This window comes from Neofelis nebulosa, chromosome 3 (assembly GCF_028018385.1).
Source record: "Neofelis nebulosa isolate mNeoNeb1 chromosome 3, mNeoNeb1.pri, whole genome shotgun sequence".
In the NCBI taxonomy this organism is placed as follows: Eukaryota; Metazoa; Chordata; class Mammalia; order Carnivora; family Felidae; genus Neofelis; species Neofelis nebulosa.
In genome coordinates this window covers 27,799,932-27,826,604 of record NC_080784.1, presented here as the reverse complement: position 1 = coordinate 27,826,604, position 26,673 = coordinate 27,799,932, and the positions used below count along the sequence as shown (strand labels likewise).

General features: G+C 41.7%; 2 long non-coding RNA genes across 3 annotated transcripts; one reads left to right on the top strand and one right to left on the bottom strand.

The window, feature by feature from the left end:
- Positions 1–5,991: 5,991 nt before the first annotated feature.
- Positions 5,992–26,490, top strand: LOC131506497 (uncharacterized). Of its 2 annotated transcripts, none has more exons than XR_009258977.1 (3): positions 5,992–6,116; positions 10,076–10,286; positions 25,420–26,490. It is a non-coding gene; the product is annotated as an uncharacterized LOC131506497 (long non-coding RNA). The 2 variants fall into 2 exon arrangements; XR_009258976.1 differs by lacking the exon at positions 5,992–6,116 and adding an exon at positions 6,371–6,447.
- Positions 18,165–19,375, bottom strand: LOC131506498 (uncharacterized). Its single transcript, XR_009258978.1, has 2 exons — positions 18,843–19,375; positions 18,165–18,423 (listed from the first exon to the last, which is right to left on the bottom strand). It is a non-coding gene; the product is annotated as an uncharacterized LOC131506498 (long non-coding RNA).
- Positions 26,491–26,673: the final 183 nt, after the last annotated feature.

The window sequence follows — 26,673 nt, the reverse complement described above, 5'->3', positions numbered from 1 at the left end:
TCTATGGGAGATGTCCTGTAATGCACTCAGATTCTAAAGAATCCAACATAAGCAGAACTGGTGTGCAGCCAATAAGCAGAAGTAAGGCTGCATGAATTGTTGTTGACTGGCATCTGATTGGTTGGTAGTTGGGCCATACAGGTTGTTAAATATTTTGAATATTGTCCCTGCATATGGGTCCTCATATGTAGAAGGTTGCACATGAATACAACTCTACTGTTTTGAAAGCTCCATGGAATCACATATTTGATAATAATTGTTCTGTGATTTTGCACAACATTGAAAATGCCACAGACTTTTGATAAATACCCATCAGCTAGTCAGGTGCAGTGTGTATTCATGAGGTACCATCATTGATTCCCAAGATCTCACTAAACATGATGAGTACTGGGGAGCCTGGGTGGCTCAGTCGGTTAAGCGGCCAACTTCGGCTCAGGTCATGATCTCGTGGTCCGTGAGTTCGAGCCCCGCGTCAGGCTCTGTGCTGACAGCTCAGAGCCTGGAGCCTGTTTCAGATTCTGTGTCTCCCTCTCTCTGACCCTCCCCCGTTCATGCTCTGTCTCTCTCTGTCTCAAAAATAAATAAATGTTAAAAAAAATTTTTTTAAATAAATAAAAAAAAAAAACCATGATGAGTACTATTAATAGCATTATACTCATCAATGGTGCTGCCCCGTGTGCCCAGAGCCCCCGTGCTTCTAGAGCCAGATAGAAGGCAGTGCTCCGTATCACACTCTGTCAATAGAGTGCCCAGAATCCTACCATGGTCTTCCTTGGGAGAACTCCATGCCACCCCAAGGGCACCCAAGGAGAAGTGCTTATGAACATCAGTGATCCATATCTTTATAGAGTGTCACCTCAGCATCTAACTTGGACAGAATATTTGAACATCAGCTGGTAGTTACAGCACTGTCATTTGGATTTATATCTCAAGTGTACTTATACTTCGTAAAGGGATCTGTTCCATTATCACAGATTTGTTTTACTGGGTTCCCTTTCTAGTTTTTTAGAAAAAAAAAAAAGCAAAGAGAATGGATAGAATGTGACTAATGTGGGTAATTATCAGTAATTATCTTTACAGTTCTCACCAATACAGTACTCTCGAATTCATTTTATCATTTTTCCTTTGGCTCTCTGGAAAACAAATCTCTTTGGAAATTTGAACGTATTGAAAATCTTTAGACTTGAACCAACCCTTTCTAAAGAGCAAGGGCATCACTATGGCTTTTTCTCAAGCACAGAAAGAGGTGCTCAACTTTAATTATACAAAGCTTCTATTGATTTGGCTGACTTAATATCTTAGGCCTTGATTAACATTGGAAACTTATAATCATCACAATTCAGACTTGGGGAGATGGAAGAGAGCCAAAGAGGTTAGCTACCAAGGCTGGCCAGCTTTAGAAGAAGAGGATGTTCCCAAGGGACAGAGACACGCACTAAGACAGGGAGCTCAGTGGCTCTTGGTAGCAATTGAGAGTACGCAGGGTGCTTATTGATCATGTAAAATCAAAACAGATGTAAGGGGCGCCTAGGTGGCTCAGTTGGTTAAGTGTCCATCTCTTGATTTTGGCTCAGGTCATGATTTCACAGTTTGTGGAGTTGAGCCCTGCATCCAGCTCTGCACTGTGCACGCGGAGCATGCTTGGAATTCTCTCTCCCTCTCTTTCGGTCCCTCCTCTGCTTGCAGTCTCTCTCTCTGAAAAGAAATAAACATTAAAAAAAAAAAGATGTAAATACTTAGATGTAAATACAAGAACTTCTTTCAAAGGCACACTGCGATAACATAATCAGAATGGTAATGATGCATTCATTTACCAGGTGCTACTAAAGTCCTTCTCAGTGTCCCAAACAAATGTAGCCTATGGAGCCTCCTCGGAACCCACTTACAACCTCCTACCCTCAGTTTGTCTGACTGGAAAGTCTGGGTTCTCCTTATTTTAGTTCCTATTTTACTTTCCTTAGAATGCCTGGCTTCTAGATTGCCATGGATATTCAGATATTATTGAATCAGCCACAAAGATTCTTCCCACTGTGATTTGTTACAAGTCCACGCCACGGGAAACAAGTGTAAGATGATAGTTAAACAAACAAACAAACAAACAAAACAAAACCTTGCAGACAACCACATCTTGCTATTATTTCCTTTTGTAACATAAGATTCTTGGCCTTACCCATCTATGACAATGAAATAGGGTCACATATTTATATCCAAATGTACACCCTTTTGCTTGCAAAATGATGATGAAGTCCAGGGTTTTCCTAGGTTTCCCCTCTCCAAATACCCTCTAGGACTCCCAGGGTTGCTTATGCTTTTTTTAAAAAAAATTTTATTTATTTTTGAGAGCACAATCAGGGGAGGGACAGCGAGGGGGGGGGACAGAGGGTCTGAACTGGGTTCTGCACTGACAGGACCGAGCCAGATGTGGGGCTTGAACTCATGAACCGAGAGATCATAACCTAAGCCGAAGTCAGATGCTCAACTGAGTGAGCCATCAAGGCGTCCCTGCTTATGCCTTTTGATGAATCAGTCCTTCCTGCCTGCTGCTGCCTGCTGGAAGAGTAAGATCTCGGAAATGTTAAGATCTGACTCCACTGTCTTTTGATGTTGAGAAGTTCTGGTCTGTTTGCATTGGATGTTTCCAGCTCTGTGGCCCTGCCGAAGTCACTAAACCTGCTGCAGCCAAGGCCTGGCAGTCCTACAAAGATGGTCGCTGATTAGGAATCACCACCTGCTGATGGGCTTGAGCATAATTATTCAATTTAGAAAATCAAATAGGAAAATATATAAGGATGTTAACAGAAACTATGTCAACTGTCTTCCCTCTTGACATATTTCTATACTAATATTCTCAAAAGCAGTCATTAGAGCACCAAGAGGCAAATGTCATAAGGATCTTTACAGTCTTGGTGGCTTTGTTCCATTCATGGCAAAGCTTTTCTCAATAAAATAGAAATCAAAATATACACTGGAAAGACAAATGTTATAACTGAAAATAATTTTAGGCATAGCATTGCCCTAAACTTCTAGTTTCACAGCCGAGAAAATAGTTAACTTGTCATGTCATATAGCTATGGTCCACATCTTGACCCCAGGTATGAAGATACCAGTTCAGAAACCATCTGCCCAAATCTCCAGCCAATGTTTTTTTTGGAGACAGAATTGAAGAGTCCTTCATGCTTGAGTTACCCCATTGTTAAACCAGCCTGGCTTTCCAGAATTCAGGTTTTGAAGTGGGATGGAGTGATGGAGAGGTGGGCAGAGATATTCTGCTTCTTCTTTGGAAGGTTGATGGTGGTGCCTTAATTCTACTTTCTCAGAGTGAATGAAAACTTCCTCAAATTGGTTCTGCTTTTAGCAGTAATACCACCATGTTCATATGATGGTTGACAGTTGACAAGCATGTGCAAATGCATCCTTCCACTTGATAATTACAACAAATTTGAGAGGTGGATCATATAGCTACCACTTATTTATAGAAAAGAATCTGGAGCTGAAGAAGGTGAACTGACTTTTTCAGTTTCCTTCAGATCTTAGACAATAGAGCTGGCCCCAAATTTGAATGTTCTAGTTCTGAGTGTGCTACTCCTCCCAGTGGAAAGAGACACATCTTTCTTGTTCATGCCCTATTTGCCCCTTCACTGCCAGTTTGATCTCAGATCAGCCACTTCCGTTGTTCTGTATTGTACTACATGGGACATTCCCAGACTCCCTTGCCCCTTGGCTGCCCTGTGGGAGCAGTCAATAAAGACACTAATAGGAGGGGAGGAAGAAGGGAGAAACAGCATAATTCTCCACCTCTCTAAGCTTCCTGTGGAATCTCTGGGCATCTCTGGGCTGTGGCCTTCATGGCTCTGTCTCCTGTCAGACAACCCTTTCTTTTTTTAAATATTTATTAATTTTTGAGAGAGAGAGAGAAAGAGAGAGAGAGAGAGAGAGAGAGAGAGCGCGCACATGCATGTGAAAGTGAAAGAGGGGACAGAGGATCCAAAGCAGGCTGTGTTGACAACAGAGAGCCCCATGCAGGACTCGAACTCACAAACCCTGAGATCATGACCTGGACTGATGTCAGATGCTTAACTGACTGAGCCACCCAGACACCCCTGACAGCCCTTTCTTTATCAGAGCCAGATGCCCCTGGCCTTCTGGGCTTTGGCAATATTGCCCCATCCTGTTGAATCTCCAACCCCAGGAGAGGTAAATGATTTCCTGCTGTTCCTAGTTTCTGGGGTCCTTCATTGTACCCTGCTTATTTTCTCTGTCCTTCTATAATCTTTGCACTTGATTCCCTTCATCTGAAAGACCTACAGTGGATTCTAACTGATAAAATATGTGAGTTTAAATAAACTTCCTTAAAAAAACTGCTCATAAAGGTAACTAGTACCCTCACTGGACAAGCCTTGGCCATGGAGGGAGTTTGTCAGACATTTTATGGGCACATATTTTTTGATCCTTGGCTTTAAAGAAACCACTTTAATAGTACCAGTTTTGGTATCCTTGGTTATCTGAAACTACACAAAATTTATCAAGGTGAAGTTTCCTTCCCCTTCCCTCCCTCCTCCCTGCCCCCGCTCCATTTACACAGAGCGTTGGCTGGGTCTTTCTAGCTCAAAACCACACCTAGCAATAAGGGTGCAGATGCAGTCCGTTTTTCTTGGTAGAAATTTTATTCTGCCTCTATTCTAACTTTGACACTAACTTCAGATTTCTTTGAATCAGTGGTTCTCAAGCTCTAGAATGCATCAGAATCACTTGGAGGGCTTATTAAAGCAGAAGGCTAGGCCCCATCTTCAGAGCTTCTGATTCAGCATGTCTGGGATGGGGCCCAAGAATTTGCGTGTTTTTAACTTGATTTTTTTATTGTGGTAAAATATATATAACAAAATTGGTAATTTTACCCATTTTGAGCATACAATTAGGTGGCATTAAGAACTTTCATAATGTTATGCAGCCATCACCACTTTGATTTCCAAACTTGTTCACTATCCCTAACAGAAACTGTATATCTATTAAACAACAACTCCCCATATCCCACCCCCTCCCCCCTGGTGCTCTCTATTCTACTTTCTGTCTCTATGAATTTGCCCATTCTAGGAACCTCATACAAGTGGAATTATATAGTATTTGCCCTTTCGTGTATGGCTTATTTGATTAAGTGTAATGTGTTCAAGTTTCATCCATGTTATAGCACGTGTCAGAATGTCCCTCCTTTTTATGGCTGAATAATATTTCATGGTAGGTATATGCCACGTTTAATTTAATCCATTCATCTGTTGATGGACGTTTGTGTCATTTCTGCCTTTTGGCTATTGTCAGTAGTGCTACTAAGAACATTGGCACTTAAGTATCTATTTGATTTTCTGCTCTCAATTCTTTCAGATAGATCCATAGAAATAGAATTGCTGGATCATTTGGTAATTCCATTTAACTTGTCAAGAGGCCATATCAATTTTCCACAGTGGCTGCCCCATTTTGCATCCTTACCAGCAATGCACAGGGTTCTAATTTCTCCACATTGTTGCCAATACTTGCTATTTTCCTTTTTTAAAAAAATGTTTATTTATTTAGAGATAGAGAGAGGGAGAGTGTATGAGCAGAGGAGGAGGAAAGAGAGAGAGAATCCCAAGCAGGCTCTGTGCTGTCAACACAGAGCCTGATGCAGGTCTTGATCCCACTAACCTTGAGATCATGACCTGAGCCAAAATCAAGAGTTGGCTTAACCCACCGAGCCACCTAGGTACCGCACTATTTTCCTTAAAAAAAAAAATTCCATTCTAATGGGTGCAAAGTGGTAGCTCACTGTGGTTTTGATGTGCATTTCCCTAATGGCTAGTGCTCTGTGGGTCTCACCCCTGTTCTGGAAGTGCCCTCCATCAGTAATGCCTGCAGCACTCATCTGGGCACATATCACTTGTAGGAAGCTCCACAGACATGTCCCTCTCTGGGGCCTCTACTTATTGCGGGGGGGGTGGCGGTGGTGGCTCTTGTGGTTCTTTCTTATTATGATCACAGGACAAACTTGAACAAAAACCATCAGGGAAATTTAAGGAACAGTATTTGTTGCTGACAAGTCCTGGAGGATACATGGCAAGCCCTGAGGGCTACCAGCAAGCTTGCAGGTAAGAGCAGAGAGAAGGAGCACAGATCTGGGTCTGCCTTTATTTGCATGGAGAGCTTGGGTGCCTAAGGGTTTCTTGGGTTCACTCTCTATTGGCAAATTTAAAACATAAGATCAGGAGTTAAAGCATGGGAAGGGAGAAGCATGAGTCACTCAAGTGGTCAGTTATCTAGGTTGCCCAGGGCTTTCTAAAAGGGGAACTTCATGGAATGTGCACCCTAGTTCCATATTTGGTTGGTTTGCTAGTAGCTGCATCCTACAGCTGGGAGTATGTTTATTTCAGATGGGTGTCTTTTCAAGTGGGTGCCTCAACAGTCAAGGCCTAATGTCAGGTACTTACACTCCTGCTAGCGATGTTGAATATGTTTTCATGCGCTTATTGGCAATACTATATATATACAGTATATATATATATATAGTACTATATATATGTAACATATATATAGTACTATATATATATGTAATATATATATATGTATGTAACACATATATATATGTAACATATATATAGTACTATATATGTAATATATATGTATATATATGTATATATGTAATATATATAGTACTATATATATGCAATATGTAGAAATATTTTATATATAATATATAAAATATATGTATATATTTTTTTTTTTTGAGAAATGTCTCTGCAAATCCTATGCCCCTTTTTGAATTGGGTTGTTCAGTTTTTTTGTTGTTGTTGGATAATTTGCATTTTAAACAAGTTACCAGGTGATGCTGATCTGAGAACCACAGGGTGAGAATCACCGTTTGTTTGTTTTTTTCCCTTCAAAAACTTTTATTTGTATGAACAGTTCCTAGCTCTTAGTTTATCTTAGAGCTTTTAAAAGAGTAGAGACCTTATATATTTAAGTTTGAAAAAAGTTTCTGCTATTAATCAGAAATAATCCTTTCTACTTCTTTCTGGCTTACCCCTTGGAGTAAGCCAAAAATAAAACCATATCGTACGTTTCCTGACAGAGAGATGAGAAAACAACAGACACAAGTCCTGAATTCTAGAGTTGAGAGAATCACCGTTTTAGATGAGATTGTATACGTCAAGTGATTAAGTGCCAGCCTTGTTCATGATATGGAAGTTGGATAAAATTTGCGCGGTGTGTGGTTTTAATCACTTCTTCGGAATCAGACTTTTGATAATTCATCTCCTGTGGATATTCTGGGATTTTGTTGTTGTTTTTTTTTTTTTAGTTTTTTTTTTTTTAACATTTTATTTATTTTTGAGACAGAGAGAGACAGAGCATGAACGGGGGAGGGGCAGAGAGAGAGGGAGACACAGAATCGGAAGCAGGCTCCAGACTCTGAGCCATCAGCCCAGAGCCCGACGCGGGGCTCGAACTCACGGACCGTGAGATCGTGACCTGAGCTGAAGTAGGCCGCTTAACCGACTGAGCCACCCAGGCACCCCTCTGGGATTTTGATATATTATCTCATTCCCCATGCAGCAGCAATGGAAATCGAGGCAGACCTGAAATTGAAAAATCCCAGTACTATATCACCTAACACCTTCAAACCCCCAGAGATTATATCTGGATGTGTTACAATACCCTGGGAATACACATCTTACTAAAGCTGGACAGGATGTTACTACTGACCTGAAGATTTAGGAAACTCTTGTTTATATATCAGCATGAAGCCTCAAAACTCCTGACCAGTAGGAGTCATTTCATAAATGCGGCTCTTTTAAAGAAAGAATAATTCAAGGAGCCTGGGTGGCTCTGTCAGTTAAGTGTCCGACTCTTGATTTTGATTCAGATCACGATCTCACAGTTCATGAGATGGAGCCCTGTGGTGGGTTCTGCTCTGACAGCACAGAGTCTGCTTGGGGTTCTCTCTGTCCTTCTTCCTCCTCCTTCTCTCTCTCTCTCTCTCTCTCTCTGTCTCTCTTAAAAATAAATAAATAAACTTTAAAGAAAGAATAATTATCTTAAAGAACTCTTGCTTATTAGACTGAGTTGGCAGAATTATCACTGGCCATGTGAATATGTAATTACCATGATTTATTTGTCAAGTACTGAACATAGGTAAATTTCCTACACTTGTATTGAATTTGAGAAGTTAATTAGTATGACTATTAAGCAAAACCCAGAGATCATTACATATGAAATATTTCTCTATAATTCTAATAAACTGATTTCAAAACCTATTAGGCTTGAAATTTCATTCAATAATCCGCAAACATTTTTCTCTTTGGTTAATGGATCTCTGTACTTATCCTTCTCACTAGAAATATTCTAAGACTATTTAAAAGGTTTATAACAGTTCTTGCTGGACATACATAATTAAGTTTATTTTCTGTGAAAATCTGTGGAAATGTCCCTTAGAATTAATGGAAAAGTATAATTTGTCTTATTATTGTTACTTAGTATTTATGCAGCACTTCATATTTCTAAAGCACTATATAATCACTAGTTCCTCTTGAGCAATTTTTATGTCATTCATTATAATGTCCCTTTGGTATAATATGTGATTTACTTGTGTCATGCTTTTTTGATATATTTCAAGAAAAGAGTGGAATAAGATGGGCTCTTGTAATACCCTGTGTTGGGGGTCCCCAAGATCTCCCTAGGTTGGATGATTCACTAGGAAGACCCACAGGATTCAACATCTAGTCACACCAACAGTTATGATTTACTACAGCAAAAGGAATCAAAGCCCAATTAGCCAAAGGAAAAGGCACTTGGGATGAAGTCTGTGGGAGAGCAGATGCAGGTGTCCAAGGGTCCAGTGGTTTTGCGTAGGGTGCAGTCAATTCCTCCAACAGCAAGTTGTGGCAACATTTTACCAAGGAAGCTCATTAGAGACTTATCGCCTAAGGTGTTTATTGAGAGCTGATCACAGAGGCAAACTTTGCCTGGCATGTGCCATATATCCAGACTTCCAGAAGGAAAGTAGGTGTTCAGCATTTTGATGATTAATTTTATGTGTCAACTTGACTAGGCCATAGTGCCCAGATATTCGGTCACACATTATTCTGATGTTTCTGTGAGGGTGTTTGGGATGGGATTGACATTTAAATTCATGGGCTTTGAATAAAGCAGACTATTCCTTGTAATGTTGGTGGGCCTTGTCTAATGAGTTGAAGCCAGTACGGAACAAAAGATTGGCCTTTCCTAAGCACAAAGAGATTCTCCCAGCAGAGAGCCTTTGGACTTGAATCGCAACATTGGCTGTCCCTGGATCTCACCTTTAATGGTCCACCCTGCAGACCTGCAGAGTTTGGACTTGCTACCTTCCATAATCATCTGAGCCAATTCCTTAACATAAATCTCTTTCTTTTCTCTCTTTCCATCTCTCTCACATATATATCATATATATCATCTATCTATCTATCTATCTATCTATCTATCTATCTATCTATCTATCTATCTCCTATTGCTTCTGTTTCTCTGTAGAACCCTGGCTAATACAAGTATAAGGCATATGGTTTGTACAGTTTAGACAAAGTGAGCCACTCTGATCACTTTGATGGGGGACACTCCTGAAAAATAAATTTCCAGATGCCAGCCAAGGGCAAGTCTTGCAGCAGGCCTTTCTAAGGATGGGAGTGTAAGCCTACTGGGTTAACTTTTCTCATATACCCCATCTCATATGCTATATATAGAAAGGTAAGGTAGGGGGGTGGTTCTTATCTCTTTGCTTGATCCTTGTGCATGTATACCTTGTTTAAAAACTTGGGGGGGGGGATCTCTTGTGTCCACAGAACTGGAGGAATATTTTTGTTACATATAAAACCATAAACCAGTGAAAGCATCCCCTATACTTCTGTTCTTGTTATTGTTTAGTATTTTCAATCTGTCTTAACATCACTGCATTATCCAAGTAAAGAAGTTAGTATCAAAAAAGGTAAAACCACCTTGGTAGCCTTCAGATCTGGCCTGCTTGCAGTTTCTGTCCTGTGATTTTTCAACAGAGAACATAACTTTTCTTTTAACTTCACAGGAAATTCTGTGCTCCAATGTGCCCGGAGATATGAAGCATGACAAGAACTACCACCCAAGCAGTTGTCAGAATGAAAAGGGTTTGACAGCAGCTCCTCCAGGGGCTTGCCCTTCTCCCGCAAGCCATCAACCATGAAGATGCTCCTGGGATGGAAGGATGGTGACTTTCCAGGCAGAAACTGTTTTCAGAATCTGTACTTGTTTACTCAAAGGTCTGTAAAGAAGCAGACATGGCCAGGCAGGGGCCACACACACGTTCTAATGCTTTTGCCATCTCAAACTTTCATTTTCTTGTCTCAACATTTTGACAAGGTCTTAACTAGTCTCCTGTGTCTTCTCTCCCCATTTTCAAGTTATTTCATATGTTGCCATAAGAATTTTTCTATAAACACGAATCTGGTCATATTGCCTCACTCAGTCCCCACTCACTATGTCTGGTCTACTGAATAAATCCTCAAGCCCTTGGCATTGCACTGAGAGAATGTCATAGTGTGGCCTGAATTTACCCTCCCAGCCATACTTCTAGTTACCTCCTCATCAAGGGTGGGTCAGTCATTTCCCTTTGACCCCTAAATCTAAGAATCCATAAGACTGTAAAGCTGTATGATTTTGTAAGACTCACTGTCAGTAAAGTACATACTTTTCAACTAAACAGTACTGAAATACACAAATGAGTACACATTCCTTAATTGCGTAGCTTGATCGATTTTCAAAACGAACATACTGCTGTCACCGTCACCCAAATCAAGAAATAGACTGTCACCAGGACTGCCTGTAAGTCTCTCCAGACCCTCTCTTGCTCACGCCCTGTCCCCTGCCTTCTATCACCTGTGATTCTTTTTCCTGTTTTACAACCCTGTAGAAATGGAATCGTACAGGGGGAACTCTTTTGTACCTAGCTTCTTTTCCTCAATAGTTTGTAAGGTTTATCTGTATCATTGTAACAATTGTTGGTTGTTCTCATTGCTGTCTGGTGTTCCAATTTATTCATTTTATTTTTTAAGTTTATTTCTGAGAGAGTGAAAGAGAGCAAGGGGCAGAGAGACAGGGAGAGAGAGAATCCCAAGCAGGCTCGGTGCCGTCAGCACAGAGTCCGATGCAGGGCTTGAACTCATGAACAGTGAGATCATGACCTTAGCTGAGATCAAGAGTCAAATGCTTAACCAACTGAGCCACCCAGGCATTCCCTTTACCCATTTTATTTTGACAGACATTAAGGTGTTCTCATTATTTTCCTACTGAGTGTAGTGCTGCTCTAAACATTCTTGTATTTTTCAGTACTTGTGTTTCAGTAACTATGTGTATGCATGACTATAGGATGTATACCTAGGAGTAAAATTATCGGGCCGTTGGGTACGAATGTCCCTAGCTTTAGTAGATACTACCAAGAAATTTACTAAAATAGTTGTGCCAATTACATTCCCAGCGGCAGTGAATGAGTGAGTGTTCCTTCACACCAACATACAGTTCTTTTCCATATTAATTTCGGTGGATGTGTAGTGATATCTCATTGTGGTTTTATGTTCCCTTAGTGACAACTGATGTTGAGAAACTTCTCATGTTTATTGGTGGTTTTGATTTTTTTCTTTTGTGAAGTGTTCATTCAAGTCCTTTGCTCATTTTGTTTTTCTATTGATTTTAGGCTGTATCGATCTACGAAAAGTTACATATCCTACGTATGGGAAATTTTGTACACATACACAGTTATCCCATTCTGTGTCTTGCCTTTTCACTCTCAGTGTATTTTTTAATGGACACAAGTTCTTAATCTTAATGAAGTCTAATAGGTTCATTTTTTTCCTTTATGGTCAGTGCTTTGGTGTCCTGTTGAGAAATCTGCTTGCTCTAAATTATCAAGATATTCTCCCATCTAGTGGCATTATTGTTTTGTCTTTTATATCTAAATCTGAAATCTTCTAGACTTCATTTTTGCTTATGATGTGAGACAGGAATGTGGCTTTTCCATATAGATATTCATTTGACCCAATTTACCAGAAAGTCCACTGTTTCTCCTTTGCACTGCAAAGTCACCTTTTTATTTTATTTTAATTTTTTTTTTTAATTTTTTTTTTTCAACGTTTATTTATTTTTGGGACAGAGAGAGACAGAGCATGAACGGGGGAGGGGCAGAGAGAGAGGGAGACACAGAATCGGAAACAGGCTCCAGGCTCTGAGCCATCAGCCCAGAGCTGACATGGGGCTCGAACCCACAAACTGTGAGAACATGACCTGAGCTGAAGTCGGCACTTAACTGACTGAGCCACCCAGGAGCCCCCAAAGTCACCTTTTCATAAGTCAGATAGCTGCATTTGTTTTGAGTCTATTTCTGGATTCTCTGTTCAGTTCCATCAGTCTGTTTACCTGTCCTATACCAACACCACATTGTCTTAATTACTGCAGCTTTATAGCATGTTGTGACATTTGGTACTGCAGGTCCTTCAGTTTTGTTCTTCAAAGTTGTCCTGGCTATTCCACATTATTTGCATTATCATATAAACTTTAGAATCAGTTTGTCAATTTTCACGAAAATGAACCTGGGATTTTGATTGGTATTTCATTGGATCTATATATTGGTTTTGTTGTTGTTGTTGTTTATTTGTTTTGTTTTGTTTTTGGGAGGGAGAGAGGGTACAAGTGAATGAGGGGCAGAAAGAGAGGGAGAGAGAGAGAATCCCATGAGGGGCAGAGAGAGAGAAGTGGGGCTCACCCAAAGCGGGGCTTGAACTCACCCCATGCGGGACTTGAACTCACAAAATGTGAGGTCATGACCTGAGCCAAAGTCAGATGCTTAACCCACTGAGCCACCCAGGCACCCCTGGATCCATATATCTATCTGTGGGAGAATTTACATTTTATAATATCAAAATTTCCAGCTGGTGCATATGGTTCATTCATTTATTTAAGACTGCTTTAATTTTTGTAAAAATGCTTTATAATTTATTGTGAAGAGGTCTAGGCTAACACATTGCTTGGGATATTAACATCTATGCTCATGAAAGATATTACTCTATAATTTTCCTTTCCTGTAATGTCACTGTTAGGTTATGTTAGCCCCATAAAACGAGTTAAGAAGTGTTTCTATTCTTATATTCTGTGGAAGAGTTTGTTAAGACTGGTGTTATCCCATCCTTCAGTATGTTTAGATGAATTTACTAGTGGGGCCATCTAACACTGGCAGTTTCTTTGTAAAAGAGGTTTTGCTTTCTTTTTTTTAAGTTTATTTATTTCAAGAGAGAGAGCATGCACACGAACAGGGGAGGGGCAGAGAGAGGGGGAGAGAGAAAATCCCAAGCAGGCTCCACGCTGTCAGCGCAGAGCCCAACTGAGGGCCCGAACTCATGAACCTTGGAACATGAACTGAGCCAAAATGAGGATTCGGACACTTAACCAACTGGCACCCTGTATAAAAGTTTTAAATTGCAGAGTCAATTTCTTCAATAGATACATGTTTGAATTTTTAAATGTAATTTTCTGTCAGTGAATTAAATTGTGTTTTCCTTTGGATGTGTACATTTGGTTTAAATTGTCAATTTGTTGACATAATGCTGTTCATAATCTCATCAGCTTTTTCACATGTTTAATCTACAGTGATGTCCTTTTTTTATTTCCAATATTCGCAATTTGTGTCTTATCTCTATTTTTATTATCAGTTATGCTAAATATCTATCACCTTTAGACATTTGAAAGACATTTGTCTTTCAAAGAACCAATTTTTGACATTGTTGATTTTCTTTGCTTTATAGTTTTGATTTCTTTAATCTCTCCTCTTTGTTATTTCATTTCTTCTTCATTATTTGGATTTAACTCACTGTGTTTTAAAAAATTGTGATGGGGCGCCTGGTTGAGCATCCGACTTTGGCTCAGGTCATGATCTCACGGCTCGTGATTCAAGCCCCGCGTTGGGCTCTGTGCTGACAGCTCAGAGCCTGGAGCCTGCTTCGGATTCTGTGTCTCCCTCTCTCTCTGCCCCTCCCCGGCTCATGCTCTGTCTCTCAAAAATAAATAAATGTTCAAAAAAAATTTTTTTTAATTGCTTGTGATGGATACTAGCAATATATGCATTTAAAACACTTTTTTTATATGATCATGTGATACCATTCAGCTTTTTCCCCATTCTATTTAAAAAAAATTTTTTTAATGTTTATTTATTTTTGATTGAGAAAGAGAGAGAGAGACAGAGCACAAGCCAGGGAGGGACAGAGAGACAGGGAGACAAAGAATCCAAAGCAGGCTCCAGGCTCCAAGCTGTCAGCCCAGAGCCTGACACAAGGCTTGAACTCAAGAACTGTGAGATCATGATCTGAGCCAAAGTAGGCCGCTTAACCAACTGAGCCACCCAGGCACTCTCCCCATTCTGTCTTGTGTGACTAAAAACATGTGTTTTCCAAGAAAGGTCCTCTAACAAACTAGGGATATAGTTTGTTAATATGAAAATCTTAGTTTTCTAAAAAGCAACTTGTATGATGTAGAGCTATGGCCATAATTATAACTGTTAATATAAGAATTCCAAATGTTGCCTAGTGATCTGGATGATGGGGATCTTCTTTTACACACCCAAGCTTTTACGTAGTAGGAAGTGACTTAGCACCAGAAAGAACTGAATGCTGGGCGGTGTCCTTGGACAATATGTCATCTTTCATCTACGTTTGAGCTGAGTCTATTAGTAGGACTGTATTAGTTTCCTACACCTGCCATGACTAAGTACCAGCAACTGGATGGCTTAACAGAAATTTATTGCCTCACAGCCCTGGAGGCTTGAAGTCTGAGATCCAAGTATGGACAGGACAGCACTTCCATTGAAACCTTAGGGGAAAGCATCCTTCCTTGCCTCTTCCTAGCTTCTGGCAGTTTGCCGGAAATCTTGGGTGATCCCCAACTTACAGATGCATCAATCCAATCTTCCACCTTCGCAAGGCCATCTTCCCTCTTTGTATGTCTCTCTCTGTATTCAACTTTACCCTCTTTAAGGACACTGGTCCTATTTGTATAATATAGCATTATATTGTATAATAGGATTGTATAATAGTCCTACTTGGTTAGGGTCTACCCTTATGACCTCATTTTAAATTGATTAGCTCTGCAAAGACCCCATTTCTAAGTAAGGTCATATCCTGAGGTACTAGGGGTTAGGACTCCCAACATGGCTTTTTGGAGGGATATAACTGAACCCACAACAAAGACAATGTCAGTGCTTGTTGAGAAGGCTCCACAGATGGCCAAATGGAAAGCCAGACAATGGAGAGGGGAAGGACAAACATCCCATAGACAGGCAGCTAGAACACTCTCCTCGCATATGGAGACATATCATTTCCATGACGGACACGTTGCACCACAGATTCACCAGCCTTCTTGGGCGATACGATTTCCAACATGTGACCATACTTGCTTTAGTCCTCAGAGTGAACATCTGATCACTTGTAGCTCCCATATGCACAAAATAATTTGGTCCTGGTGTTCAGATATGTCACTGATGGGAAACCTGGCTCAGCATTGTGAGGCCAAATTGCACAAACTGCTTTCAAACCGATACATGTCAACCTAAATCCCTATTTTCAAGGTGGCAGTAACCTTAGGAGAAAAGCAGTTGTTTAGAACCCGGTCAGCAGCTGATGCATGTACTTCTAGATTCCATTGGTGCTTCTCTGCGGCACCTCTTAACCTTTCAGAAATTTAGTACCGACTCTGCTCCTGTGATTGTCATTTTCTGCAATGTTTCTTTCTCAACGGCACCTTAGCTGGATCACCCTCTAGATAGCATCGATAGATTTTTAAGACCAGAAAGCAGCCGGGCCAATGAACCACTAAAAATAGCTACACTCGTGGATCAATTAAATCCAGCTTGACATCCTTAGCGCATCTGTAATGCGATAATAATGATGATCTACCTCCTAGAGATGTTGTGAGGAATAACAAATGAATGATTGCAAAGCACCCTGAAAATAGAAAGGGCCCGATAAAAGCTTGTAATTATTAACGGTAATCATTTGCAAGTGACCTAGAAATTACTAAGTTATAGCATTCATTTTGTCGTGCGTTCTTTTTGCGTAACGTTTGGATTTCCAGCCCCAGGCTCTGTGTTGAGAGAGATTATAAGCTGCCACACGCTGCAGCCCTTGGGAGCCTTCTAAGGAAAAACTCAAAAGCAATCTATCCCTGTACAGTATACAGGGTATACTGTATATCCTCATATCTCTGGCCTTTAAAATTTGCCTTTCTTCCCTGTAGTTGAAATTAGAGATAAATTCTTGATAGTCATTCATTGATCCGACTGTTACTTATTAGGCATCACAGACACAGACGTGGGTTCTGAGGGAACAAGGCAGAAAAATAGACATAGTACCTATTCTCTTGGAGTTTTTGGTCTGTGTAGATAAAATTAAAATAAGTGAGGTGGCAATAGCAGATGCTAGGATGGGGCAAATACCCAGCCAGCCCATCCCCAGGAGCAGGAACGTACAGGCAGGGACTGGATCGAAAGCATTATTGTTCGGATGGAACATCACGCATCGCCCTGGAGAGTCATCCTGCCCCACTTCTACCCTGCTTTCGCAGAAGAACTGTGACTATGGGTCATCTGCCCCACCACCTTATTTCTCCGGGTAATCATTCATCAACGTCTTTTGTCTTCCCTCTTTTTAAAAAGCTCAACAGGAGAGGCAGCTCTTTTACCAAACCAGGCCGGACTTACTCTATCTCCTCAGCTATCTAGGGGCCAGACTGAGTTAACTGGTAACTGGGCACCAGACAAATGTGCAATACTCCCTTAGGTTTCCATGTCTGCTGGACCTGGAACGTTCTCTGTGAAGAAGATAGAACCCCTCCAGTAGGTTCGACTTTATTGCAAAACTAACAGTGGCCCGAGTTAGAGGGCCCCACTGGTGGCCCTAGTGGTCCTAGTCAGGGCTTTGGGTTATCAGTCCCGCTCTCCTCACCACATCCGCATCCCTGGTTTCTCCTCCTTCCTGTGTCTTGGTGTTGAAGGTCCTAACTCATCTCCCAGTTCCTTGGAGGCAGGGTCCTTATTTTCCCTGCATTTTCTGACGAGTGGATATTCCATCTTGCATCCTGAACCTTCTTTGTGATTAAAGATTCCCTCAACCCACATGTCCTGGTGACAGAGTCCTCAGTCACAGCCCTTTTCTTCTATTGGTTGCCATTCCACACCTGGGAGCTCAGGTGTGGCTTTTTCTGTCCCTTCCTGACACAACCCTGGACCTGGACTTGTTTTAAATGGTGTGTTAGTGGTACTTGAATCTGGCTTATTCACTCCTTCTTTTCCTTCCTGCCTTCTGCAAATATTTTGAATCCCTTCTCTGATCTCAGCACAGTGCTTGACCCTGGGGACACAAAGGTTTTAATAGCATTCAGATGCCTATGCAGCTGTCTCTAGAATCACCAGACATGAGCTGGATCCCTGGTGGGGACCCACACTGCTTCACAACTTGTGAGGTGAAGTGCACCTAAAGATAAGGTCAGGGAAGGCCAGGGTTTGAAGCCGCACTTCAAAAAGCGGCTGCTCCCTGGGTACTTACCAGAGCAGCTGACCACTGTCTCTGACCAGGTAGGATCTCTCTGTTCTGACTTTGGACTCATTCAGCTTCCTCTCAGCTCTGCTTAGCTATCGGGCCGTCTCCTCTGAGCACAGTCTGACCCAACCAGTAGCTATTTTTTTCTGCTCAGCACATCCTGTAATTCCTGTAATTGTTCCTAGCTTCTGTAATGGGCTTTGACTGTAACCATGAACGTTTCTTCTGCGTCTGATTTTCCCAAGGCCCCAGAAGGAAGTATTTGACTCTCCAGTTTCTTGCATTTGACCTCTTGGATCAGTTTTAGAAGCTCAGTCAAGTATGTGGGTCCTACCACCCTGAGATGCAGATCTTACTGCCTGGATTTCTGCTTCACTAGCTGGACCCATCCTCCTGCTGCCCCCAAAGCGTGGTTTTAGCCCAGAGGCGAGAGCACAACCATTGCTTGCTTGCAGGTTGCAGGAAGAAGCAGAAAGGACGTACTCTGGGCTCTTGGTTTGGAATCTGGCTCCACCACCTACTTGGTTGTGTGAATTGGGGCAATTGACTTAACATCCACAAACCTCGAATTCTACTCTATAATTAAGGGGGATAAAATCCATTTCAGCAGGCTTTCATGAATATTACATAAGACAGTAAGTGGAAAGTACTAGCACGAGGCCTGGCATTGAGTAGGTGCTCACAGATGCTGGTTCCTTCATAATGTTTAGAGTGCTGCTTCAAATCTGCGATATCGGCTTGACTTCTCAAATCTCCGTGAGGTCTGCACTTCGTCCACTTCAGATTGCCCGTTGCTATTATCACCGGTAAATGCATTCCTAAGCTGGAGACAGGGAAAGAGAGACAACAGATTAAACTCAACCAAGATTAGCAAACCCAGGGGAAGAGTGTGGTTTTCACATGTCCTTAAATGCCTGTCACTCAGAACAATGTCACCTGATAGTGAAAATGGTAAATATCTGTGAATCCCCAGCACAGAGTAGAATGCTCTCTCTTAATACTTACAGAATTCAGAAATCAACCTCTGGGTCTAGGTCAGGTGTGTCCCTCAGTGCCTATTTTCTAAACTCCAAGATTGGAGAGAATCATAATTTTTTTTTAAGTGATTTCTCAGGGAGGCTTCATAAGGCTATAGTTTAGTACAATTATGAGGTTAGATTCTAGGGCTGCTAACCTGGCAGTCCTGTGACCCCCCAAGGACAAATTAATTTAAAGTGAATGAAGAAGAACTACAATTATTACCTTTTGGAGAGCCAAGGAGTGCTTGTTAGGAACAAAGTGTGCAATCAAATGCTGATGATGGTTCTGCAGGCTGAGCATTTCTGAATACTTTAGGTACACAAATTGCTTTTGGTTCGTGTAACTCTGTTTCAACGTGAAATTTGCTCCTCGGGAAGCGGAAAAGAAAAATTTAAGTCTTCTCTTGGGGTCCACCGTTCAGGGAAAAATGGCACCGTTTTCATATAATGAGGCATCAGGTGGGAGGCGGTCCTGGTTCTGTCCCAAGTATTCCTCTCTGTTTTGTTATTCCACATCAGAGATAGCACAGAGTAAGCTCACCTGGGCATTTTTGTACATTGTGATTGTCATTAACCAAATACGTTGCCGTGCTTATTTTTGGAATATAAATCTTCAGATGACATAGCAAAGATAGAGTGGGTTCCTTTTGAATTGTCACCAGAGGATGATGGGACTCCAATTCCTCAACTGCTGTAGTCGGGGCTGGGACTCTGTGCCCCTTTCAAGGACCCTTGAGGTCAAGTAGGATGATGTTTCTTAGAAATACAAGTGATGAGATATTATAATAAAACAGTAATTATACTCTAGATTTGTATTTTTCTTTTAAGTAGTTTAAGATGCTTTCATGTGTTTTCTCTCCTTTGGGGGGGAAAAAACCCCGGATACATTTTCCATTTATGCTTCTATATATTAGAATAAAAATTGCTTGTGTTTTATTGATCCTACATGATGGGGTTATTCACCCTAAGATACTCCTCAAGGAAGAAGGAAAGGTCTTTTGGATGCTTACCCATGGGCCTAGAATCTGTAATTCATGGCTTGTAGTAAACTCCTAGCTACTGCCTTGCTTTAGGTGGATTGAGGCAAGTATTTTACCTCTCTGGACTTTCATTTGTCTGTGCAGGAAATAAGGGTTAATACAGAAAAAGGTGTCCAGTTGCCTGGCTAGCACTGTTGCCTGAGCAGTGTGGCATCCAAGGCCCCGAGAGTTCCACATGGCCTCCTCCTTGACTGTGAGGGGCGTTGGTAGTGAGGGGACGCAAAAATGCTGGCGGATACACCCAGCAAGAATCCACCTCTCCTTGCCTTCTGTACCTGCACCTAAGGGACCCTAGACATTTGGGCTTCTCCGTTACTTTGATGGAAATGGCCACAGAAGCAGCCCTCCGTCCCCAAACGTAGGCAGGCAGTGAATTGCTGCGTCCTCAGCAGGTACCCATGCTATTCATTAGGGTAGCCACTTTGCTCTGTCATCTCTAACACACCAAGATTTGGGGCCACCTCTGAGACTTTGCCGCAAATTCAGGACCATGGCCAGTCACTCGTGAGGTCTTGGTGGATCTGTTTTTCCCCATCTGTTTTCCTCACTCTATCGTCTCAGCCTTTACTCCCCTGAAATTGAGGAAACTACTCATCTCAACAAAATAATCAATGAGCAGACCTAATGAGTTCCCAATTTTATACCCAGAAGCCTACCCCATTGTGTATGTTTTTGAAAGCCAGGTCTTTATATTTACATATGGTTGGAAAAAATTATCAGATACACAGAATAAAATCTCCTATATTTCTCATTCATTCTCAACTCCTCCTAACTTTGAGAATAGCCAAGGGCTTTAGGATAAAAAGAAATTTTCAATGCTGCCCGGAAGGGACAGCAAGTCACATCTTAAACACCACAAATTTTCTTCTCGGCTAATATCTATTCTTCTATCCACACTCACACCATTTTGAGCTCTGAGTTTTAGCATATCATACCACAGCATTACACTCTAATCCTTACCACTAAGTCATAGTTCTGCACTGATACAACAGGTTGAAGGGACTCCACATGGGTGGATTTTCTGATGAGCAACTTTCTTTGATCTAAGAAACTAAAGTTAACATACTTGCCTTTGAGTTTCTGCCAGTCTTTTATTTGAGACATCTAAACAGAGATCTCCCCCACTTGACGCTTCTAAACAGCATCTAAAAAGACAAAGCTGCCAAGAGATAGTAAACAACATTCAATAAATAGAACCTGTTTTGGAGAAGGCCTTCTGGTGTTGTGTGTTTGATGCAGGACTTGGAAATGTTCCCAGTCTGTTAATAATTGATGGGCTATTTGAACATACTGAGGCACAAATACACAGCTTTAAGTGGGAAAATTCTTATTTGTCCTTATTCACCCCCTTCCTTGTCCCCATAGAGTTATTTGTTGTCATAACATTCTAAGGGTGTTCTTCCAAAGTAATTCCAGAGTCTAAGAAGGGATTCAGAGAGAGTTTTTAGTATCCAGATGGATTCCACACACTCTCCAAAGAATTCCTCAGGGTTGACCCCATCAGGTCAGATTTTAAAGTTAATCTACTTGGGGCACCTGGGTGGCTCAAGTCTGTTAAGCACCTGACTCTTGGTTTCTGCTCAGGTTATGATCTCACGGTTGGTTGGTGAGTCTGTGTCTGGTTTTGTGCTGACAGCGCAGAGCCTGCTTGGGATTCTCTCTCTCTCCCTCTCTTGGCTCCTCCCCGACTCGCGCGGTCTCTGTCTCTCTCAAAATAAACTTAAAAAAAAAATAAGTTAGTCTACCCCAAAGAGACTGGATGGGAACATTTTGGGGAAACAATTGCTTTCCTTATAAAGCAGTCTCTCTAATTGGACAGACGAGAGGATGGAAGACTCCTATTTTCTTGGCAGATAGGGGGCTATCTCCTGCGTTTTGGAAAGTTCAGCCCGAATCTCGCCTTATTCTGAGATGGCGCTGGTCCCGGCTGTGGAGGCCACAGAGCCTCCCTTTGTTGCTGAGCTGCGCAGGACGTCAGCCGTAGCCTGACAAGCCTCTAGGGTTCCCATCAGGTCCCAGGGAGAACAGCCTGGTGCAGAGCCGTGGGCAGAAATGCAGAAAGGCTGAGTTTTAATTAATCAACAAAGTAATTAGATAAGGTACAAGGTGGCCTGCAAAGGTACATAGCGTTCGGCAATGTCGAAAATAAGCAAGGAAATCAGGACGAGTGGTGCTTGTAGGAGAAAGGAAATGAAGGGACGGGATTAAGATGAAAGTAGGGGTGAAGCGTGCACCGAAAGTACAGCCCTAAAGCCCGGGGTGCATCAGGCGCGCCAGTGTGATCGGTTACACTTAACACCGGAGGGAGTCAGGTCCCAGGGCCCGCATCGTCGTCTTCCATCTGCCAGCCACAAAGAACTTCCTTTCACAGGTTTTGTCCGGAGTATCTGCTACCTCATTCTTGCATCAAACACCGTGATCGGATTTAATGCCGTCATTTGGTTTAATTCTTTCAATGTAGGCAGAAGAAAGATCACATTCTGTAAGTCGAATAGGTGTGACAAAGCTTTCTCTCTGAGACCCACAACAGTCTCACATTCTCATGCTTCATCTCTCCAGCTTCTCCCTTTAGTGCTCTGCACAGGAAGGACAAAGAAAAGGAAAAAAAAATCATTTTTCTCCTACTGTGTGTGAAGGGCTGGGCTAGGTTATTTGCATAGATTATTCCATTTAGTCCTCACAATAAACCTAGGAGGGAGGTACTCTTTCCCGCATGTTATAGAGGAGGAAAGAGGCTCCCAGAGGTTTGTAAATGTACCTGATCTTGGTGTGTGTTGGAGGCAGGGTTTGCACCCACAGGCTGACTTCGATGATAAATCAAACATAGCTATAGTTTCTGCTTAAATCAATCAATCGGCAAGATCTTTCCAAGATCTACCTTGCGCTTGGCCCCAGAGATATTCCATAATTTCCCCAGGCTCTCCCATCTATTTGCTAACTCTCAGCATGGGGGAAGGATCTGTGGATAAAAGAGGGGTAAAAGGGATTTGATTTTTTTTTTATATTCCAGTGATATTTCCTTCTACCACTTTATTATTATTTTTTTCCTGATCGTCCTCCCCAAAGCACTATGTTGGTCAGGATATTAAAAATGAGCAGAAAACCTTTCCTATTTTTCTTTTTTCCCAGCTACTCTTTATCTAAGCAAGGCATAGCTAGCTAGAGGTAATTTCAATCCATTTTCGAGAAAAGACTGCCTGCCTTGGCGTGTTTTTATCCATAATGCCATCAGGCTGTACATGAATCCAGGACAAAGTGTCTTCATTGTATTATGCGGGAGAGAAATAGAGTCAAAGTCATCTTAACTTTGTAATGAATAGCATTTTGTCAGAGTGAATATTTGGCTCATGGGATGTTAAAGGAGCAACAGGACTAAAATGCTTTAATAGTCCAGAGACTAGCACAGCGAAATGAATTTATCGCTTTTAGTAGGGTTCCCAGTGGACAGCACGTAATGAAATTCGCTATCTGATAAGGCCGCCTTGGTGTGGGAGACTCGCTGGCAGGCGGGAGCAGCATACTGAATCCCGGGGTTCGGGAAACCTGAGGTGACCCTCACACCTGCAGCACAAGTGGCAGATTGCTCCCCCGTCTGGGTGAATTGATACACAGAATAAACGCGTGAGAGCCTTCACGGGGAGGAGGTGTCACGGGCCTATCAGTTGCCCTGCTCAAGACCATTCATTTTCAGGGGTGCCCGCGCAGATATTATTAGACAGACTGAGCGCAAAGAGGACACCGACGGCCTGACTGTACTTGGATGAACCATAAAACGAACCACACCAATTTGTTTCTGGAAGGGGGTGTTTTTTTCACCAGACCCAGAGGCGCAAATAAGATCTCTGGATGCCGAATAACAACGTAAATTAATTTGGCACCTCTGACCTCCAGGCACAAGGCCACTCATTGGACAGAAGAAAAGTGGCAGAGTGGGGACAAACGAATATTGGAAGAGGTGTGTAAAGGGCTGATGCTTGCAGGGAGGGGCTTTCGGTTTTGCCAAAGAATAAAAGGTTACAACATTCCCATAGCCTCTAAGATGGAGGGGAGCCCAGAGGACTCACCACAAAAACGAGTCCACAAGTAGGAAAGCAGGAGTGTTAGGCGAGAAACGAACATCTTATCTGGAGGCAATTCTAATGAGTATCAATTGAGAGGAGGAGACAAATCCATATACCACTTTCCCCTCACTGCCAAGAAGCATATCTTGGAGCTTACATTTCATCATTCACCCTACTTACGCATGGTGGTAAGAAATCATGTCATTAGCTTTGCGTGTTTTCCACTGGGTTGAATGTTGCCTAGGACAGAGACCATATTACTAGGGGAGTACAAATTAGTACAACCGCTTTGGGAAACAGTTGGTGTTATCCCCTAAAGGTGCACCTTAATGTACCCTGTGACCTACCAGTTCCGCTTTTAGGCTTATTGCCAAGGTGAATTCTTGCACATACACAGCAGGGATATGTATGAGAATGTTCGTAATACTAAAACCTGGGAACAGATGCTTATAACTGAAGAGAACAAATAAATGGTGGGTTCACGTAATGGATATTATTCAGTAGTCAAACAAATGAACCACAGCAATGTTACAATTAGTATGGATAAATCTCTGCAATAAATAATATGCAAGTGGGAAAAAAACCGGGACTGAGCAAAATGAATATACCCTTTTGGTAAAGTTAAAAACAAATCATATACTTTATTTATTTATTTATTTTAAAGTTTATTTACTTATTTTGAGAGAGAGAGAGAAAGAGAGAGATGGAGAGAGAGAGAATCCCAAGCAGGCTCCACGCTGTCAGCACAGATCGCGACATGAGGCTCAATCCCATGAACTGTGAGATCATGACCTGAGCCGAAATCAGGAGTTAGACACTTAACCAACTGAACCACCCAGGTGTCCCTAAATCATATACTTTGATTTTATTTTATTTTTTCCAAATCATATACTTTTAAAGGACTCCATAGATATACAGAAAACGCACACATGTATATATGAAAGCATGGGAATGATGATCATAGAATTCAGGGTGACTTGGGATGGCCTGGGGAGACCATGTGGTTGGATGTGGGTTGTCAAGGTCCTGGCTTTTATTTTGGCTGGTGGTTTTGCAGGTGCTTAATACAGATGACTAAATAAGAAATAAATAAGAATGGGCCATGCATAGGCCTGTGATGAGAGTGGTACCAAGGTTTATTATGATGAATCCAATTGTGTCCACCTGAGATCCAAAGGGAAAACCAAGAAAGAGAAAAGAGGAAATTATGCTGATCCCAGAACACTTCACTTAGTACTTGGTGCTTAACAGGATTTCACAGCCATGCTCGTGGAATAAAATATTTGAATCTAATCAGGTGCCTTGGTGATAATGTTATTCATAATTAGTACTCCAAGCAGAGTGGTTCTTACATGCTGGTCCAAGTTTTTGAGTCTTGAATCAAGAACTGACATAATTCATATGAAGAAATTATTTTTTTCTGAATATCTCAACATTTATTTCAACATTTTATCAAAGCGTAGACAGAAACATTGAAAGAATTTTATAATGAACCTTCATACATCTACCACCTAGATTCTACCATTAACATTTTATTCTATTTTATCACATTTCCACCCATTCTTTTATCTATCAATCTATATCTCAGTTTTTAGCTGTATTTCAAAATCAATTACAAATCTCAGGCTATGTCTTACTAAATACTTCTGCATTCGTATCTTTAACTAGTTTCACATTTATTTTCATTTCTGATTTACAGGGGATATCAAAGAAAAAAGTTAAGGCATTTCTTGAATGAGGAAGAAAAGTGAATGACAAGTAGATTCGAAACTGAAAGCAATAAAATGAATGTGGCTTAAAAAAAAAAAAAAAAATGCTTTTAAACAAGCGCCCTCCAGCATCTCAAGAGCATCATGACCAGAGAGCAGAGTGCTGTTCTGCCATCAGAGGAGGACGAGTAGATCCTGAATGCTGCCCGAGAGAGACACAATTCGGAGCTAGGTCGTACCAAGGTAAGTGCATATGAGGAACTGTTGAGAAGCCAGATCAAATCCCTAAACTCTGAGTAGCCTCCGTGTCAGGTTATGTGGATTCTATCATAGAAGCACTCACAGCCTTCCTGGAGCATTGCTGCTCAGTTTCCGTTCTGAGCCGCACTGGGGGTGATCCTTCAGATAGGAGAAGCCCCGGTAAGGCTCTCACAAGCAAACGTGACAGACTCTGGCAAGACAGTTTTTACCCCAATGCGCCACCGTGATTGCCTAACCAAGGGGGCAAAATTATTACAGCTGCCACTCTCCCAAATCGGTGCCCTCCCACCAAAGACTGCCAGGTGGTTTGAGGGACCTCAGTTCCGTGTTCTTCACACTCCAATTCAGAAGAGGAGACTATTGAAAGAATTATGGTCATCCTAGTTTAGCCCATTGTGTAAATCATCCACTGCCACCAAAGAATTGCTCCCCTGGATTAATTCTACCAAAACCATCTGAGAAAACCAATTCTTGGTACGATGGGCTACTATCAGAGAGCTCCGGTTAACGCATATGTAACTTCGTGAGCACAGATGTAACCTGGAAGGAAGACATACAAATATTTAGCTTGAAAGATTTACAACCAATCATTTTGAAGGGAGCAATGCTTTAAAACGGGGATCAGCAGATTACGGTTGGCATGTCAAATCCAGTCCACAGTCTGCTCTTGTAAACGAAGTTTTGATGGAACACAGCCACGCTCATTAATTTATGTGTTGCCTATGGCTGCTTTCGTACTCAACAGCAGTGTTGGGTAGTTGCAATGGAAATTATATGGCTTGCAAAGGCTAAAATGTTTATTCACTGGCCCCTTACAGAAATCATTTGTGAAACCCTGGGCTTAATGGAGTGGCTCCTGGGGAAGGTACATTTTGATGGGGTGGGGAGGTATCCATGAAGGTGAAGCGTTGGCTTCCAGACAGTCCTATGGAGTCACCTATGGATGTGTGTTTCTTTCCACACTCACTTCAGCAACCAAAGAA